Source organism: Panthera pardus, unplaced genomic scaffold (genome assembly GCF_024362965.1).
Source record: "Panthera pardus isolate Hobbes unplaced genomic scaffold, ASM2436296v1 HiC_scaffold_4, whole genome shotgun sequence".
NCBI lineage: Eukaryota > Metazoa > Chordata > Mammalia > Carnivora > Felidae > Panthera > Panthera pardus.
The window spans coordinates 898,324-915,843 of NW_026526969.1; the positions used below are offsets into that span (position 1 = coordinate 898,324).

The 17,520-nt window shown below is 39.9% G+C and overlaps 1 protein-coding gene across 5 annotated transcripts in view; it reads left to right on the plus strand.

The window, feature by feature from the left end:
- The first annotated feature begins 201 nt into the window (after nt 1-201).
- The window catches only part of RABGEF1 (RAB guanine nucleotide exchange factor 1), a 60,870-nt gene continuing 43,551 nt past the window's right edge, over nt 202-17,520 (plus strand). For 2 of the 5 annotated variants that reach the window (XM_019421738.2, XM_019421741.2), the window contains exon 1: nt 202-303. The gene's annotated coding sequence lies outside the window, so the exon portion shown is untranslated. Of the gene's footprint in view, nt 304-4,912; nt 4,948-17,520 lie in introns of those variants that run through there. The other 3 variants (XM_019421739.2, XM_053894004.1, XM_053894005.1) reach the window with 3 other exon arrangements.

The following is a 17,520-nucleotide window of genomic DNA, read 5'->3' on the forward strand; positions in this document are numbered from 1 at the left end:
CTAGCCTGGAGGCCGCCCTCTTCTCCTAGACCTCCGACACTGCGGGTGCTGTCAGTCACCCCCGCCTCCGGCTCGCGCCACCCAGCGCGGATTCCGAGAGGACCCGCAACAGCACCCTCCCACTCCGCGCCCCAGGACCCGGAAATGACGTCTGTGCGTGCGTGACGAGCGCTCGCGGCGCCGGGGGCGGGGCGTGAGGGAGGGAGGGCCGGCGAGAGGGCGGGTTGTGGACTGGCGGAGCCGGGACCCACTCGAGCTACCCGCGGAGAGCGGCGGCCCGACGCCAGTGGAGCCGCAGGCCAGGTACGGAGCAGAAGGACGGGGGCCCAGGATCTCGGCTCTGGGCGGCGGGGCGGCGGCGCCGTCCGGGCGGAGGCTGCTGGGTCATTCGCCCGTGCCGTCTACCCGGCCGGGGCCGTTTCGCTTCGGTGCTTCCAGCCGCCGTCGGTCCCAGCCCGGGGCCCCGCGGCGCGGCCCTGACCGGCCCCAGGCGGTCGCCGGCCGCCTTAGTCCTCGTCGTGCTGAGCCTCCCCCTTTCAAGCGTTCGTCGCCAAGTTCTGTACGGCCCGGCCCAACTCCGACGGGAGTTGTCATTTCCTGGCCGCCTCCTGCCACCCGTCCACCCCTCGCGGGATGGCCTCCTTTTGGCCGGCTTCCTCTTCACTGTCCAGCCCGTGCAGTTGGAGGGGACACCTGTGGTGGCGGCCCGTCGGCTCGTGCCCTGGGTCCCTCGGGGGTCCGTCCGGGTTGGCGGCTCAGACCCAGAGAGCAGCCCGGCCTTGGCAGGGGCTCCGGGGCTTCAAGAACCCGCGTCGTTCTTGGGGAGGAAAGGTCCCGGAGCCGGGAGGGTGCAGTCCTTGGTGATGCGGGGACTTGAACACCGGTCCTAACTCTCGCGCCGTGGTTGAGGGGGAAGTTGTGGGCCTGGAGTTAGGAGCAGAACTGGTTTAGAGGAGAGCAGAGGTGATGCCCATCACGGAAGTTTAGTCACGGGGAGGGAGGGACTCAGCTGCTTTAGAGAGTAGGTCATAGACATCTGGTGGTGCCTCAGCGCTGGTGACCAAGTCCTGTCGTTGGGAAGTGTGTCAGTGGGCTCTGATGGGCTCCTTTTACCCTTTAGATTAGATGTGAAAATTGTCAAGACGAGTTGACAGCATCACCAGGGGAGTCGTTTTTTGAATATGAAGACTTTTACTTTTGTTTGTGAGATTAAAAAATAGTTGTACTTTTTTTTTTCTGTAAACTTGAAACTGCTTTTTAAAAAAGCCTGTTAATGTAAAATAGTTAAAACAAGAAAGTTTGCCGGACGGGTAAGATTTGATTGTATTGTTAGTCCATTTAATGACAAATAATGTTACTTTGTAAGAGTTACTGGTTGTTGTGCGGAAGATTAAACCGAGTTCAGGATTTGAAATTTCACCGATCTTCCAAGCAATCATGTTTCTTCTCTCTAGAAGTTAGAGAGGGACAATAAAGATACTTTCAATACGGTGTGGTAAATAGAGCTAAGACAGAGCGTGAGGAGGGACACTGCAGGGTATGGAGGGTGAAGAAAGATAATCAGGGAATACTTTATGGAAGTATCTTGAAGCACGATAACTTTGAAACTAACAAGGTTGGGTGGGAATTTTAGGGATTGGTTGGAATGTGGGGGTGGGACAAGTAACAGGAGAATAGGCCAATAACTAACTACTAGGAGATGGTTTTTGAAAAGTAAAGTGCAGGGCAGAGATTCAGGAGCTGATAACGACAAAACCGAGGAAGGGTTTTAAGGAGGGTCTTTTCATGATTAAAATGGAATTTTAGGTAGATCTTACACACACACACACACACACACACACACACACAGACTGCTGCTATTTGGCTGATGAAGACTGTGTGGGCCCAATGTGGTGCTTGATTATGTGCTCATTAAATGTTTGAACTGAGTTGTATGCTCATTTGCTAGTTGTTTCATTGTGTAAAAAGTGTCCGACCCTGCTAATTTGTAAGCTTCTATAAACAGGAATTCTCCTTCTATCTGTTTGCATTCTCAGTCCGAGCTGGGCATTCACAAGTGTTCTATGAGTACTTGTTAACTTGATGAGAATTCATTGATTTCTGATGTTGGTTTCCAGTGGGAAAAAAAATGATCAGTACTTATTTTAATATCTACATAGAGAAGAACTAAGATCTTGTTTCATTTACTTGTGTCAATCTTTGGAGACAGAATTTCATCTTGACTATGAATTTAATTTTTGGCACGTGTGTTTTTATTGTTTGCAAAGTATACATCTGTAGCAGAGATGACTTATCCCTAAAATGGAGAAGAAAGCTATGTGACACACCTGTCTATTCTGTGATTCAGAATACAAATGCTGTTAAGTGGCTTTCTTAACCCGTAAATAAAGTTCTCACACTAAAAGCAAGAGTTTCACAGTAGAAGTCAAACATTTTGAAAGTCTTATTAAATGCTTATTTTTGTCATAAAGCGTCGTCGAAACATTATGTATATTTCATATGACTGTTATGATTGGAAATAATTTAGAGTATCATTGGATAAACACTTAGGAGAAACAACAGTGGACTTACCTTCATCCCACTTGATATTATGTAACTTATATTTTATTTGCTTGATATTTGAATAAAGCTCCTAAAATGCTTTTAAGAAAAAGCTGTACTCTTATGATGCGGCTTCCAAGTTACCCTGTGAGATTCCTGTGTTTGATGAAGTTCCTATTGGTGGGGTAGAAAGTATAATTTTTATTGTACAGTAGAACCTTTTTTCATGTTTCTGGTAGCATAGCTTCCTTGTTTATGGTCACTAGGAGGGCAAAGAACTGTAATTATCATCAGTTAGATAAGTACGTGGTTAGAAGTCAGAAGTTATGATCAGAGTATGAGTTCATGAATGGGTTAAATTGCACACACTAAGAGTCTTAAGCTTTTTATTTTCCTCAGATGACATCAAGGAGATTGCTAAAATCCCTGAAAGAGGGCTGTAGCACAATGCCTAAAGCAGGAGTGTAGCAGGAGTCTTTGGGGCCCTGAATTCTGTGTGGTCTCACCTTAAGGTATGGTTGGCAGCATCCTCTGTGCCAGGCACAGGGCAGCACAGAAGGAATTGAAGCTCCTCCTTTTGAATCATCTTTGAAGCTAATCTCTCTAGTTCCCTTTATTCAGAATAAATCATTGAAATTGCATTTATGGTGATTTGGTCTGTGTTTTAAAATTAAACATGACTTTGGGGGGATTTTTACATGAGATATATTTGTAATTTTCTGTGTGCTTCAAAGTTAAAAATACATAATGAAAGTTTTATTTTTGTAGTTCCTGTTGTTAGAATTTCCTAATTTTAGACACAGTATTTGCAATATTTCTTTCTTTCTTTCTTTCTTTCTTTCTTTCTTTCTTTCTTTCTTTCTTTCTTTCTTTCTTTTTTGGAGCACAAAAAAAAAGGTAATGCCTTTAGAAATTGAACTCATAAAATGCTTATTACTGGAAGAAAGTATCTTATTGTGCTGTAATGTTTTTTAAATGGAGCATGTCATTTACTTATATCACATCATGTTCCAGAAAGGATTCATAATTACTTACAAAGATACAACATGTTATTGAGAACATACAGAAATAAGGAGCTGATGAATTTAGCACGGAGGGAGAAAAATTAAGATGAAAACTGAGGTCTGTAAGATCTTCATTGAGATGGAATGAGATATGTGCACAAGGTACTTGGACTGAAATCTTAAGTATTTGTTAGAGGGCTACAAATTTGACTCTGCCTTTTAGTAGCCTATTCAGAAAGCGATATAATCAGTTGTATAATTCAATGATCATAAGATAAAAGACCAGTTTCTCTTTGGATTCCCAGACTCCTTGTATTGACAGATTTCTTAGCTACATCCTTAAGTAAATAACAGCATGCATTTCAAAGGGCTGAATTGTGTTTTACTTTTTTTTTTTAATTTTTTTTTAATGTCTTATTTTTGAGAGACAGAGACAGACAGACACAGAGCGCGAGTGGGAGCGAGGCAGAGAGGGAGACACAGGATCCAAAGCAGGCTCCAGGCTCTGAACCGTCAGCACAGAGCCCAATATGGGGCTTGAACTCAGGAACCACAAGATCATGACCTGAGCCGAAGTCAGATGCTTAACTGACTGAGCCACCCAGGCGCCCTCGTTTTACTTTGTTTTTTAATTAAAATTCTTTGTTGCCTCATTGTGTAGGTTGATGACAAAACATAATTCAGTAAAAGCAGTTCTGGTGCTGGCAAAATAATGTGATCTAAGTATGTAGATTTCTACAGTGATTTAATTTAAGGATCTGTTTTAGATGCTCTAGATAAGTAGATGGGGACTGTACATTCTTTAGGTTCTCTTCCATAAATATTTTGTTTCTCAATGGAGCTTTTTGTTATAAAGTTATCAGCAAATCAGGGATTTGAGTTTGTGCTTCCTGACAAGTCCCACAAGTACATTTATTTTTTATGTTGTCGTTTTATGTTGTCTAATCACAGAACCATATTTTTCATGGGGAGTGTGAAAATGGAGGAGTCTGACAAGGACGAATACTTAAATGAAAGTCGCCTCACCTCCACATACAGATGGACTTAGGGAATACCAGACACAGACCTAAGATTCATTTCTGGAAGTAGATTTGGGGTGTTAGCTCCAGCATAGAGTTCAAATTTATCAAGTGCTAGCATGGGCCAGGCACTGTGCAAGTAATAAGCCCTTGACATGCATTATCTCAATGTTGTCCTTTCCCTTCACCCTCCTTCTTAAAAATACAAAGAAATGTGGTTCAGAGTAGTAACTTGTTTCAGGTCATACAAGAGGTGATGGAGATTTGAACTCAGGTAGTCCGACCAACTCAGTGGTCTGCACCTAACCATGACTTTATATTAACCTGCAGCAGACTGGACCATGAGCTCCCAAGGTGGGAACAGACATATACAGTTAATAGAGGTAAGCATATTGGCAAGTATTGGAACCCACCATTACAAAAAGGCCTTTCACAGGATCTTCCTATCCAAATAATGGTCAGGGAGGTACAACTTCAAGTCATTTGGCTGTACTTTGTAAAGCTGGGGAGTGGGGAGTCTTCTAAGCATCAATCGGGATTGGCAGAGTGGCGATATTATTTTATGTGTTTGTTTGCATCTCAAATGCATATATTTTTTCTTTGTGTCTGCTTTGAATTTATCTCAAGATCAGGAAAGTCACAATGATATTTATAAAGATAGTGGACCATTCTAGGAAAAGAGATTTGTATTTAAATTTTAGAGTAAAGCTTAAGCTGGTGATCTCACTGCTGTGATTTGAGATGAACTTAGGTTATAGTTTTGTAATGCCATTACTAGGTGTATGTGTTCTTAACTCTCATTTTGTTCTGTTAGGAATTGTATTGCATTAGAGTTGTACAGATAAGTAAACCATCATTTATTGTGCATTTTCATATGTAGCTGTTTCAGGTAATTCCAGATTGTTTTGTTTTGTTTGAAGTATTAGAATACAGTTCCTATAGTATATTGTAAATTGTGACCTAGCCTCTGAAACTAGAGAATAGAGAACATCCTTATTCACCTTTCATCAGTAAACAATGGGTGGAACTGTTGTTGCCTAAATGTAGTTATGTAACTTAATGGTTCCTTAATTGCATTTCCATATCACTTTTGACATTGTTTTTTAAACATGTTCCTGAAAAATAAGTTGGGCTAGTGACCACAGTTTTGAATAGGATATTATGAGAAGAATGCAAATAAAAAATGTGAAAAGAAAAAATAAAACTGTAGGCTGATGAAATAAAATGTCTAAAATCCATTATAATTAGTGTCTCCGGAAGTAATATCCTTGGCTTCTACTTAGCAAGATGGATTATATCTTTATATTAATTAATTAGCCATTGCAGTTGTTCTCGTGGTGTGGTAAGTGTATATAGATGTTATTATTACTCTAGGGCTTTGAATGTTGTGTAGTCATGGGTGGACACATCTTAAGTATCACTTATGAGGAATAATCAGATGGCAAAGTGTTTTCATACCTTGTGCTAACTGCTGATGTTCTTTGAATATCAACTATATGTGGACACAACTTTCTCCAAAGAGCCTACTTTTGTTCTTGGACATACTTGAGAACAAAATTGCAGATACTTTTTGTTGTTACCCATAAGAAGTTATGGGCTATTTCTTTGAAGAAGATCTTGTCAATCCCTGTATGGGCTACCAAAAAAGAAAGAGAGAGGGAGGGAGGAGAGGGAAGAAAATTATTGTCTTTCTAGTACTTTGGTCTAGTAATTGAATAAATAAGTTAGAAAATAAAAATCTCAGCTTACTATTTTATTTATATGTAAATAAAATAGGGCTTGAGAAATAAGCTGAGATCTTTTGAAGTTTAAAGTTCTTAGATTCTAACAGAAAAGCTAATCAGGAGGTTGGATTCTAGGCCTAGCCAGTTCCAGCCCCAAACAAAACCACTAATTGTTATGATGGTGAGTCTGCCATTTAGGTAAGTATAATGCAAAGATTTCAGTTTCATGCTTCAATCAACACTTGAGCTATATTTGGAGAAGAAGAATCTGAGGTGTTTTTTTTTTTTTTTAAGTTTTGTTTTTTCCTTTTTCTGAGGGTTTAATTTCAGGAAGTCTAGTTTTTATAGATATGAATTTTATAGATATGAACCTTATCAAACTACTCAGTCTAGTAAACATTTTATTACCCCAGAATATCTTCTGATCTTTATTAATGTTTGTTTGTAAAACTGTCTACCTTTTATTTTGTGTTAAAAAAACTGTTTACTAGTTTAAGCATTTCAGAATTCACATAAGGTATATGCATGAGGTTTGTTTTTCATTTTTTTGGAGAGAGAATGTGCGAGCGAGCGTGCGCAGGTGGGGAAGGGGCAAAGAGAGAGGGGGACAGAGAATCTGAAGCAGGCTCTGCACTGACAGCAGCGAGCCTGGTGTGGGGCTTGAACCCACGAGATCACAACCTGAGCCAAAGTTGGATCCTCAACCGACTGAGCCACCCAGGGGCCCCTGTTTGAGTTTTATCGTATTGCCAAGAAGTCTGGTATTTATGCTCTATATTAATGTGTAGTTCTACCCTTTGAGCTGCCATAGATTTTTCTAAAAAGAGTTGGTTGCAGCAGTTGTTTTGCATTGGCCTTCAAGGTCGTTGGTAAGAGGATGCTTCTTAGCTCCCAGTGATTACTAATGTCTAACCACTTTGCTTACATTAGAATTTTCTTGGTGGATTAGCACTGTTATCTTTTAATCATTAGTAGTGCTTTTTGCCTTCAAGTCCACTTTGTATATCAGTATAGCTTTACTAGCTTTCTTTTGGTAAATGTTGCATGCTGTATATTCTTCCATCCTTATAATTTCTGTTTTTTTTAATTTTGTCCTTGAAAGCATCGTGATGATTGAATTTAGGTTTTTTTTCTTTAGTCTCTTTTAGTATTTAAATTATCATATTTAGTCCATTTTCATGTAATGCGATTGTCACTATATTTCGTGTTAGATCTGCCATCTTTTGGTAAGTTTTCTTTTTGACTCACCAGTTTTGTTCCCTTTTCCTTTTTTCTTGCCATCTCTTGGATTATTTTTTTTTTAAATTTTTTTAATGCTTATTTATTTTTGAGAGAGAGAGAGAGAGAGAGACAGAGTGCAAGCAGGGGAGGAGCAGATGAGAAAGGGAGACACAGAATCCAAAGCAGGCTCCAGGCTCTGAGCTGTCAGCACAGAGCCCGACGGAAGGCTCGAACTCACGAACAGTGAGATCATGACCTGAGCCAAAGTCGGAGGCTCAACCGACTGAGCCACCCAGGCGCCCCTCTTGGATTATTTATTATTTAATTATTTAATATTTTCCCTATAGTAATTGCTTAGTTACACATTCTTTCGCTATTCTTTTTGTGATTATACTAGCAATTGTAATATATACCCTTGACTTACTGCAGTCTAATACAAATTATAACTTTTATCACTTCTCCAGTAATGCTAGAGCTTTAGGTACTAACTCAGTTTGGCGTTTTCCTGCTTTGTTGCATTATATAATCAGTATTTGTGTGGATTTACTTACATATTTACTGTTTCCATTACTCTTCGTCCCTTCCTGTATGTATTTCTGTGTTTCTCTTTGGGATAGGCTAATTTTTCTTCCCATTTGAAGAGTTCCCTCTGGTATTTCTTCTAATGCAAGTGGGCCCATAATGAATTGTTTCAGTTTTTGTTTGTCTGTAAATGTCTTATTCTGCCTTTATTTTTAAAGGAAATAGTCACTGAGCACCACATTCTAGGTGGGCATTTTCTTTTTACAGCACTTTTAAGAGGTCATTCTGTTGTCTTATGGCTTTTATGGTTTCTTTGAGAATTTAGCTGTTAGTTTTATTGTTGCACCTATGAAAGCAATGTGCTTCTTTCCCACTGGTTACTTTAAAAAGTTTCTCTTTGTTTTTGATTATCAACATTTTAAGTATGCTATATCTGTGTGTGTGTGTGTGTGTGTGTGTGTGTGTGTGTGTGTGTGTCTTTCTGCTTTTAGGTTCCCAGAATTTCTTGGATTTGTGGGTTGTCTTTTCATCAATTTTGAAATTCTCATTCTTTCCTTTTATTTATTTTTTTAATTTTGTTTTAAAGAGAGAGAGCACATGTGGGAGCAGACGAGAAGGGCAGAGGGGGAGAGAGAATCTTAAGCAGGCTCCACACTCAGCACAGAGCCTGACGAGGGGCTTGATTCTTGAACCCATGAGATCATGACCTGAGCCGAAATCAAGAATTGGACAGTCGACTGACTGAGCCACCCAGGTGCCCTGGTTCTTGCTTTTAATATTGGTTCTGTCTTACTCATTCTTTCCTCTTCTTTTGAGGGACTCCAGTTACATATTTGGTAGACTTTTCCACAGTGTTCCTCATTCTCTTTACACTGCCCTCCTCCTGCCCCTGTGTTTCCTAGTAGTTTTTCTCTCTGCTTCTGTATGGATGTATTTTATTGACTTGGGTTCCAGTTTCTAATCCTCTCATCTGCTAGGCCTGGTCTGTTGTTAAATCTACCTTTTGAATTTTTAATTTTAGTTATTATACTTTTCAGATCTAGCATTTCAGTTCAATTCTTATAGATTACAATTCTCAGTTGAAATTCTTCATTTTTAAAGTATGTTCTTACCCTCCTTTTTTCACCTATTTTAAATTTATTTTTTACCTATATTTTTAAATAGGGAATTTAAATAGCTATCATTATTTAAAAGTCTTTCTTTTTTTTATTGTTTATTTTATTTTTTGAGAGAGAGCGAGAGAGACAGAGAGAGAGAGAGACAGAGCATGAGCGGAGAGGGGGAGAGCTAGAGAGAGACAGAGACAGAATCTGAAACAGGCTCCAGGCTCTGAGCTGTCAGCACAGAGCCCTATGCAGGACTTGAACTCACAAACAGTGAGATCATGACCTGAACTGAAGTTGGACACTTAGCCAACTGAGCCAACGCAGGTGCTCCTACAAGTCTTTCTTTTGGGGCGCCTGGGTTGGCTCAGTCGGTTAAACATCCAGCTTCAGCTCAGGTCATGATCTCATGGTTCATGAGTTTGAGTCCTGCATCAGGTAAGCTTGTGCCCTGCTTCTCCCTTGCTCCCTCTCTCTCTCTGCATCTCTCCCTCTCTCCCTCTTTTCCTGTCTCCCTGTCTCCCTCTCTCCTTGTTCCTCTTTCCTTCTCTCCCTCTCTCCCCTCCCCCTCCTGGGATTTCTTTCTTTCTGTCTCTAAAAAATTAAAATCAAATAAAAAGTCTTTCTGTTAACTCCATTGTCTGGATCATCTGAGCATCTGTTTTTTTCTTTTTGGCTTTTAGTTAGGTAAATGCTGGGTGTTGTGAATAAAATGAAGCTCCAGATGATGCTGTTCTTTTTTTTTTTTTAAGGTTATTTACTTATTTTTGAGAGAGAGAGAGAGCACATCCCAAGCAGGCTGTGTGCCATTGGTACAGAAATCAAGAGCTGGTCACTTAGCCAACTGAGCCACCCAGGCACCTCGGTACTATTGTTTTAGAGAGGAAATGTCTCCTCCCTTTTACTAGCCAGGTAGAGTAGGGACTTATCATCTAATCCTTTTAGGGACTGAGCTAATGGTTGAGATTGGGTTGATGGGTTGATAAGGCTAGGTTTCCTTCTGGTTTGCCTTTACCACTACCATCTGGGGCTTCCAACTGATAGTTTAGTGAATTCACAGGCATCTCTTCCCCTGATGGTTTCTATGCTGTAATCTTTGTCTCTTGAGAACAGTGAGATTACTGAAAATTCCACTCTTTTTTTTCTTTAAAGATTTTATTTTTAAGTAATCTCTACACCCAACGTGGGGCTCGAACTTACGACCCCAAATCAAGAGTTGCATGCTCTACCAACTGAGCCAGCTGGGCTCCCCTGAAAATTCCACTTTTGATTTTCAGACGTTTTCAGTTTTGTTTTGAAGTCCTCTCTGTGCAGCTGCAGAACTTGGTAAATGTCCTTAGGGAAAAACCAGCCTTGTGTTAGACCTTTCTGGCTCTTTGACTCTCCACTTTCCCTGGGATTTTGGCTCCTTGATTCTTGCCTTTGTTTCATCTCTTCCAAAAGCTCTCATGGTTCCTCTGTCTGTAGTCTGGATTCTCAGCCTTTTGCCCCAAAATCAGCAAACGTACTTGGTGAGAAAGTGGCCACAGAATGTCACTTTGTTTCTCTACCATTCGTCTCTTTTTCCAGAATCCAGAGGCTTCTAGTCTTGATTGCTTCATCTGTTTTTTGATGCCTTTAAACATTGATTTAAAAAAATGTATCTAGCTTTTTTCATTCTCAGTAGGAGTGTTGGTCTGCCACAAGCTACTCCATCGTATTCAGAAAATAAATCCTCCCACTAGTAATGAAATCACGAGAAGAAATTAATCTATTAATAATTGTTATGCTTACTTTATCACAGTGGTTCTCCAAGAGTAATCCTTAGCCACATCACCTGGGAACTTCTTAGGAATGTAGATTCTCTGGCCCTACCCCTGACCTCCTGAATCAGAAACTGGGGGTCGGGAGCCAGGAAGTACTCTGTGCCTTAACAAGTCCTCCAGGTGCTACTGATGCATGCTAAGATTTGAGAACACCTGCTTTGTAAGTTAGTCATTTTGCTGTTTAATTTTCGACTCTTACCTGCAGTGGGCCCTGGAGAGTGTACATGGGACAGAAGTGAAAGAAAATGGTCTATGCAGGTACTTTGTTGGTCTTCTGAATAAATAATTTAATAAATTTAGGAACTATGTATGGATTATTCACTCTGTTCCTGGCAGAACAGTGCTATGCTGTGTCTGTGTATGTGGAATGGCCACATAAGCAAGTTATTGTAATAGAGTGTATTATAATAGCTATATATATAAAATGCTGTAAGAACCAGAGGGATAGAATTAATCTGTCAGTGGGCAAAAGGGAGTCAGATGCTATTTGAACAGGATGGAATTTGAAGGTGGACTACAGGAGGGTTTTCTAGGCTTGTTCATAAATAAGATGACAGTGTAATTTATTATCCAGAGCAGATGACTTTTGAGAATCAAATGGATGCCTTTTCGCTAGGACAACAGGCATAAGCCAGGACTGTTCTCATGAACTGGGAGGGAGATGTGATTATCCAGTTGATAAAGAGCAAGTGATGCTGTGAACCCATAGTTCTCTGTTAACTTGTGGAAACCTCATTTCTTTCAATTATTTGTTTACGATTACAGTTTACAATTCTTACTGGATGATTTTTATAGTTTCCTAGGACTGCTATAAACAAATGGGGTGGCTTAAAACAACAAAAATTTATTCTCTCATCATTCTGGAGGCTAGAAATCTAAAACCAAGGTGTCAGCAGGGCCGTGTTGTCTCTGAAGGCTGGAGATGCTGGCTGGTTGTCTTATAGTTCCTTGGCTTGCAGCCACATCACTGCGATCTCTGCCTCTGAGGCCATGTGGCCTCTGTGTGTATGTGTGTGTGTCTTTCAGGGCCTTTTTGTAAGGACACCAGTTATTGGATTTAGGGACCACCCTAAATCAGTATGATCTTATTCTGTAATTACATCTGCTTATTTCCAAATCAGGTTTCATTCACAGTATTGAATTCAACCTTTTTTGGGGACACAATTTAACCCACAACAGACAGTATGGTTTTAGCTTTTGAAAATTTCTGCAGATTAATTGGATTAAATTTTTATTACACACAAGACACTTCTCGGAGGCTTAGAACATAATACAGATATATAATTCATTGCGCTGGCTAATAAATCTGAATAAATGCATTTTCCATCCAGGCAGTTAGTTGCTTTTTGTATTTCTCTTATGATATATGTGTGTGTATCACTTTGCTCAGCCACAGCAAATGGCTGAGGGTGAAATGGCTGCAGCAAAGCTAAACTGAGATCGAACTTTGAGAAAAAACAAAGCTGTTAGTGGTTGAAAGCATGTTATGTGTTGCAGTTTGTTGCTAGTTTGAGTAGAGTTAAGCCAGAGAATGTTTGGTCATTTACTTATCGAGTAAACTCACCTTTTGGGGAATTGGCTGCTGCCATGGAAGAGAGGATGGAGCATAGAAGGAAGTAGACCAGAGCAGCCAGTTTATTTGGTGTGCAAGTTTGAGTTGTTAGCCTGGGCAGTGGCATGCTCAGATTGGAATCATAATTTCACTTATCTGGAGAGGGTGCGACTTAATACAATAGAAGATTGTTGTCAAGAGCTCATTCTGTAAGAATGCTGCTCTGCCGGCTTTGCTCATTCCAGCAGTATAAACTCTACATTATATTTCATGGGTTTGATTACCACTTGGAATTATTTGGGCAGGCTAGTGTTTGGATGCTTTGTTTTGTTGTATTTAACATTGGAACTGTGCCACTGCTTCTCTGTGTGGTATTTACATTCATTTTGGAAGCAATGTATTTAATGATACGAAAGTTAGTGAAACTTGGATATAGATTTGAAATATTAACTCTTTGATTAAAACAGTGGTGTCTTCATAACATAAAGTGACGGACTAAAAGACGACATAAAAAGAGCACTTATAAAGAGAAAAAAAAGATTATATGTCAACTATACTTCGACTGAAAATAAAGGAAAAAAGATGACACAGAAAAATGAGCAAAAAACACAAATGGTTAAATTCTTCAAAGAAGATATGCTAATGACCAGTAAATATTAAACATGGTTTAGGAAGCGCATATTAAAACAAGAAATGATTTATTTTTTTGCCTTTCAGATGGACAAAATAAAGATTAGTAATATAGTATTTATTTATGAGTTTCCAGGAAAGTAGATTCTCTAATACACAATAGGTGGGAATGTAGATAGACACAGTCATTTTGTGAAGCCACTTTGGTAGTATATATCAAAATTTTAAATGCAGAAATCTTCACAGGCTCCTGGGTGGCTCAGTTGGTTGAGCATTAAACTCTTGATTTCAACCTCACGGTGTGGGATCAAGCCCCACATCAGGCTCCATGCTGAACGTGGAGCCTGCGTGGGATTCTCTCTGTCTCTCTCTCTCTCTCTTTCTCAAAAATAAATAAACTTTAATAAAAATAAATAAAAATAAAATGCAGAAGCCCTTTGACATTCTGTTTCTATTTCTCAGAAGCTTTTCATGTTTTGTGATTGGTCTACTCGTATCCTTATCCTGCATATCAGAGATTTACAGTTTCTTTTTATTCATATAATTTTAAATATGATAAAATACTTCATTGTCCTATTTTCTTAAAATATTTGCCTATTTTCTTTTTTTAAATATTTATTTCGAGAGAGAGAGAGGGAGAGAAGGAAAAGAGAATCGCAAGCAGGCTCTGCGCTGTCAGCACAGAGCCCAGTGTCAGGCTCAATCTCACGAACTGTGAGGCCATGACCTAAGCTAAAATCAAGAGTTGGACGCTTAACAGACTGAGCCACCCAGGTGCCCTTGCCTTTCCATTTTCTAAGTGGGCCTTTTAAAAACTAGATAGAAGTTTAAATTTGTGTATTTGAATCTTTTTCTTTTTAAAATTTTGCTTCAGTTTTTAAGCTTAAATAGCCCTTAGTCCTTTAAAAGTTTCGTAAGGTGCGATTAAGTCAGTTAAGTGTCTGACTCTTGATTTTGGCTCAGGTCATGATCTCATGGTTCATGAGTTGGAGCCCCGCATAGGGCTCTGTGCTGACAGTGCGGAGCCTGCTTGGGATTCCTCTCTACCGCTCTCTCTGCCCCTCCCCTGTGTGCTTGCACACTCTCTCTCTCCCAAAAGAATTAAATAAAATAAACTTTAAAAAAACATCTTTTGAGATTTTATTGTCATTTGTAGTAAACTTGAAATGTTTTAAACATTTGCCATTTATATATTTAATTTCCTCAGTAAAAATTGGTATGCCTTACCTTACCAACTACTTTAGCTTTCTTTAGTTCTCAATATTTATTGTAAATCACGTAATTTTACTATTAAAGTATTTCCTGGGTGGTTTTACATTTTGATACTATTGTGAATGGGATCTTTTTATATTTACAAACTTGTTATTGTTAGACTATTGTAAGAGTTCCATAGATTTCATTTACACATATTTAGCTTGTTTTACATAAATACAAATTTTTATGTGATTTTGTAATTCTAAAATTAATTATTTCCTCATTGTTCATAGTGTTTTAAATTCTTCTTTCAGGCCTTCTAGATATATAGTTATATCTCCCATATACTACATAGCAGGTGCCAAAATGACGGAAACTTTACTTTTACTTTTGTAAAGTGCCTGTCATAGAGTGTAAATCAGTGTATAATTATTTGTTAAATAAATGAGTGATGAGTAGAGAAAGCACTACAAGAATATAGTGAGTGTCTCTGGGTGATGTTTTGACTTTCTTTATACTTTATTTTCTACTTGTCTATATATATCAGGTTTTATAGAGTAAGCATCTTATACTTCCATAAGTGGAGAAAATCAAATTTCAGGAAAAAAGCTTAGCTATTAGTTTTATTTCTTAACTGAGGTCAAAGGACAGTCTATCATTTTAGTAGAGTTGATTGGAAGTTTCTTGTAAATTGTGGCCTAGAGGAACGGACTATGAGAACATAGCACTGAACCCAAGAACAGGAAGTAGGACTCTCGTAAGGAAAATAGTGGGAAGCTACTCAGATCCACAAAATGTTTTTTTGTTTTTGCTGATTTTATGAGATCAATCTGGCTTTATGCAGAGTCTTAAGGAAGAACACGCCTAACTCTGGGATTTGTATTCCTCTGTCCTTTTTTTTAGTGTACCTCAACCCAGATTGAATACTAGCCTGGGGGCAGAACTCACAGGGCTCTCCATTGTCTCAGCAGTAGAGATCATTTTTACTCTGTCTTCTCTAATGTAGTGGGCCAATTGAATTATGCATTTTTTATGCCCAGGTTGCTCAATAAAAGCCTGCTTATTTGAGTGCAGTGCTCAAACAGGATCTGGATATGTCCCTCTGGCCTTCCTCTTGGGTGCAGTGGTGGTGGCAGCTTGCCTCTGGATTATGGCTCCACTGATTAGGGAGAGAGAGGTCTTTCTGTGCGGGAAAGACAGAATGGAGTCTCAGGCGGTTGATCCCCGTATGTTTCTCCATAACCGAAGGGGATATGCTGTTTACATGTCTCTGATGTCTAATGTAGGTGTGTTGACTGTACCTGCTTTGCCCCACTGAAACAGAGCTATCATCACCACTACATAGCCTTTCAAATCATGGCATGCATTTCTGGCAGTTCACTTGCTCTCTTTGTTTTCCATATTTAGAAATAACCTGAGTTATCACTGTTTAACTGTCTCATATACAGTGGTTCAGTCATACGTGTTGTCATTTAAAATTTAAGTGGAATTTTTTAAACCTCTCTAATTGGAAATGACAGAGTAACAGGAAGTTGCAAAGATAATACAGAGAGGCCCTGTGTACTCTTTGCCCAGTTTTCCCCAAAGGCTACATTTTACATAACTATAGTATACTCTCAGAACCAAGAAATTGACATCTGTCGTTTGTGTGTGTATAGCAGTTTTGTGTCACGGTCGAGATACCGGACTATTCTGTAACCACTAAGAGCTCTCTCATGCCACCCCTTTATAATCATACCCTTAGTCCCCAACACTCCCCCCAAGTTTGGGAATTTGATGGGATTCATAGAACTCCTGTTCTCCTGGTGATGTTTTATAGCCAGGTGAGAGGATACAAAGCAGGATCAATAAAGGAAAACAGTGCACTGAGCAGAGTTTGGAGGATACCAGGCCTGAGTCTTCTCATGAGTCTTCTCCCAGCGGTGCATTTGATCCCCCAGCAACAAATTGTAGCAACGCGTGTGAGGTATTTTCCGTTAAGGAAACTCACTTATGCCTTGAATTCCAGGGTTTTTATTGAAGTTTGGTCACATAGGCACAAGTGCCTTCACAGTATGACCACAGTTAATGCGACTCCGGATCCCCCAGAATGAAAGCAGGTGTTCACCATACATCACACTATTTGCGCAGACTGTCTAAAGTGTGGTTCAAAGCCCCGAGCATACAAAACATAGTGACACTTATGACATAAAGACATAAAGACTTCCATTCCCAGAAGCTGACCATGAGCCAGTACACAAGCAGGCCTTTCTGAGAATGTGCACGATTTTTGAGCAACTCAGGCCTGCTTGGTTAACTCTTTCCTTACCCTGCCTTGTTCAATATAGGTAGGATATAGAGCAATAATGCCAGAGTGGAGGTGAGAGTTGGGGATTTGGGGGAGGTACTACTTTAGAGAGAGTAACCAGGGGAGGTCTTCCTGACAGTGCGATGTGAAAGCTAAGACCTACAGTAGGAGAGAATAATCACCATGTGAACAGCAGGGCACACAGCCCTGGGCAGCATTAGAACACATGTGCAAAGGCTCCCAAAAAGAGATGTGGAAAAGAGGCCTGTTAGTTTTCTGTTGTTGCCATAACAAATCGCCACAAATTTAGCAGCTTAAAACAATACCCATTTATTATCCCCAAATTCTTAAGGCAGAAGTCCTGCCTGGCTCAGCTGGGTACTCTGTTAGAGATCTCAAGAGGTCAAAATAAAGGAGTCAGCCAGCCTGGGCTCTTTTCTAGAGGCTGTGGGGAAAATCTGCTTCCAGACATACTCATGCTGGCAGAATTTAGTTCATTTTGGTTATAGAACCGAGGTCATTCTCAGCTTCTAGAAGCCACCCACATTCCTTGGCTTATAGTCGCTCCACCTGCAAAGCCAATATTGAATCTCCGTGACTTCCATCCTGCCTGCCCTCCTCTGTTGAGTTTCACAGGCATACCTTGCTTTATTGCACTTTGCTTTATTGAGCTTCACAGATACCGCATTTTTTTCACAAATTGAAGGTTTGTGTGGCAACCCTGCATTGAGCAAATCTGTCCGCGCCATTTTGCCAACAGCATTTGCTCACTTCCGTGTTTCTGTGTCACAAAAATCTGGTAATTCTGGCAATATTTCGAACGTTTTCATTATTATTTGTTATGGTATCTATGATCAGTGATTACAATTCACTGAAACCGCAGATGGTAGTTCGCATTTTTTAGCAATAAAGCATTTT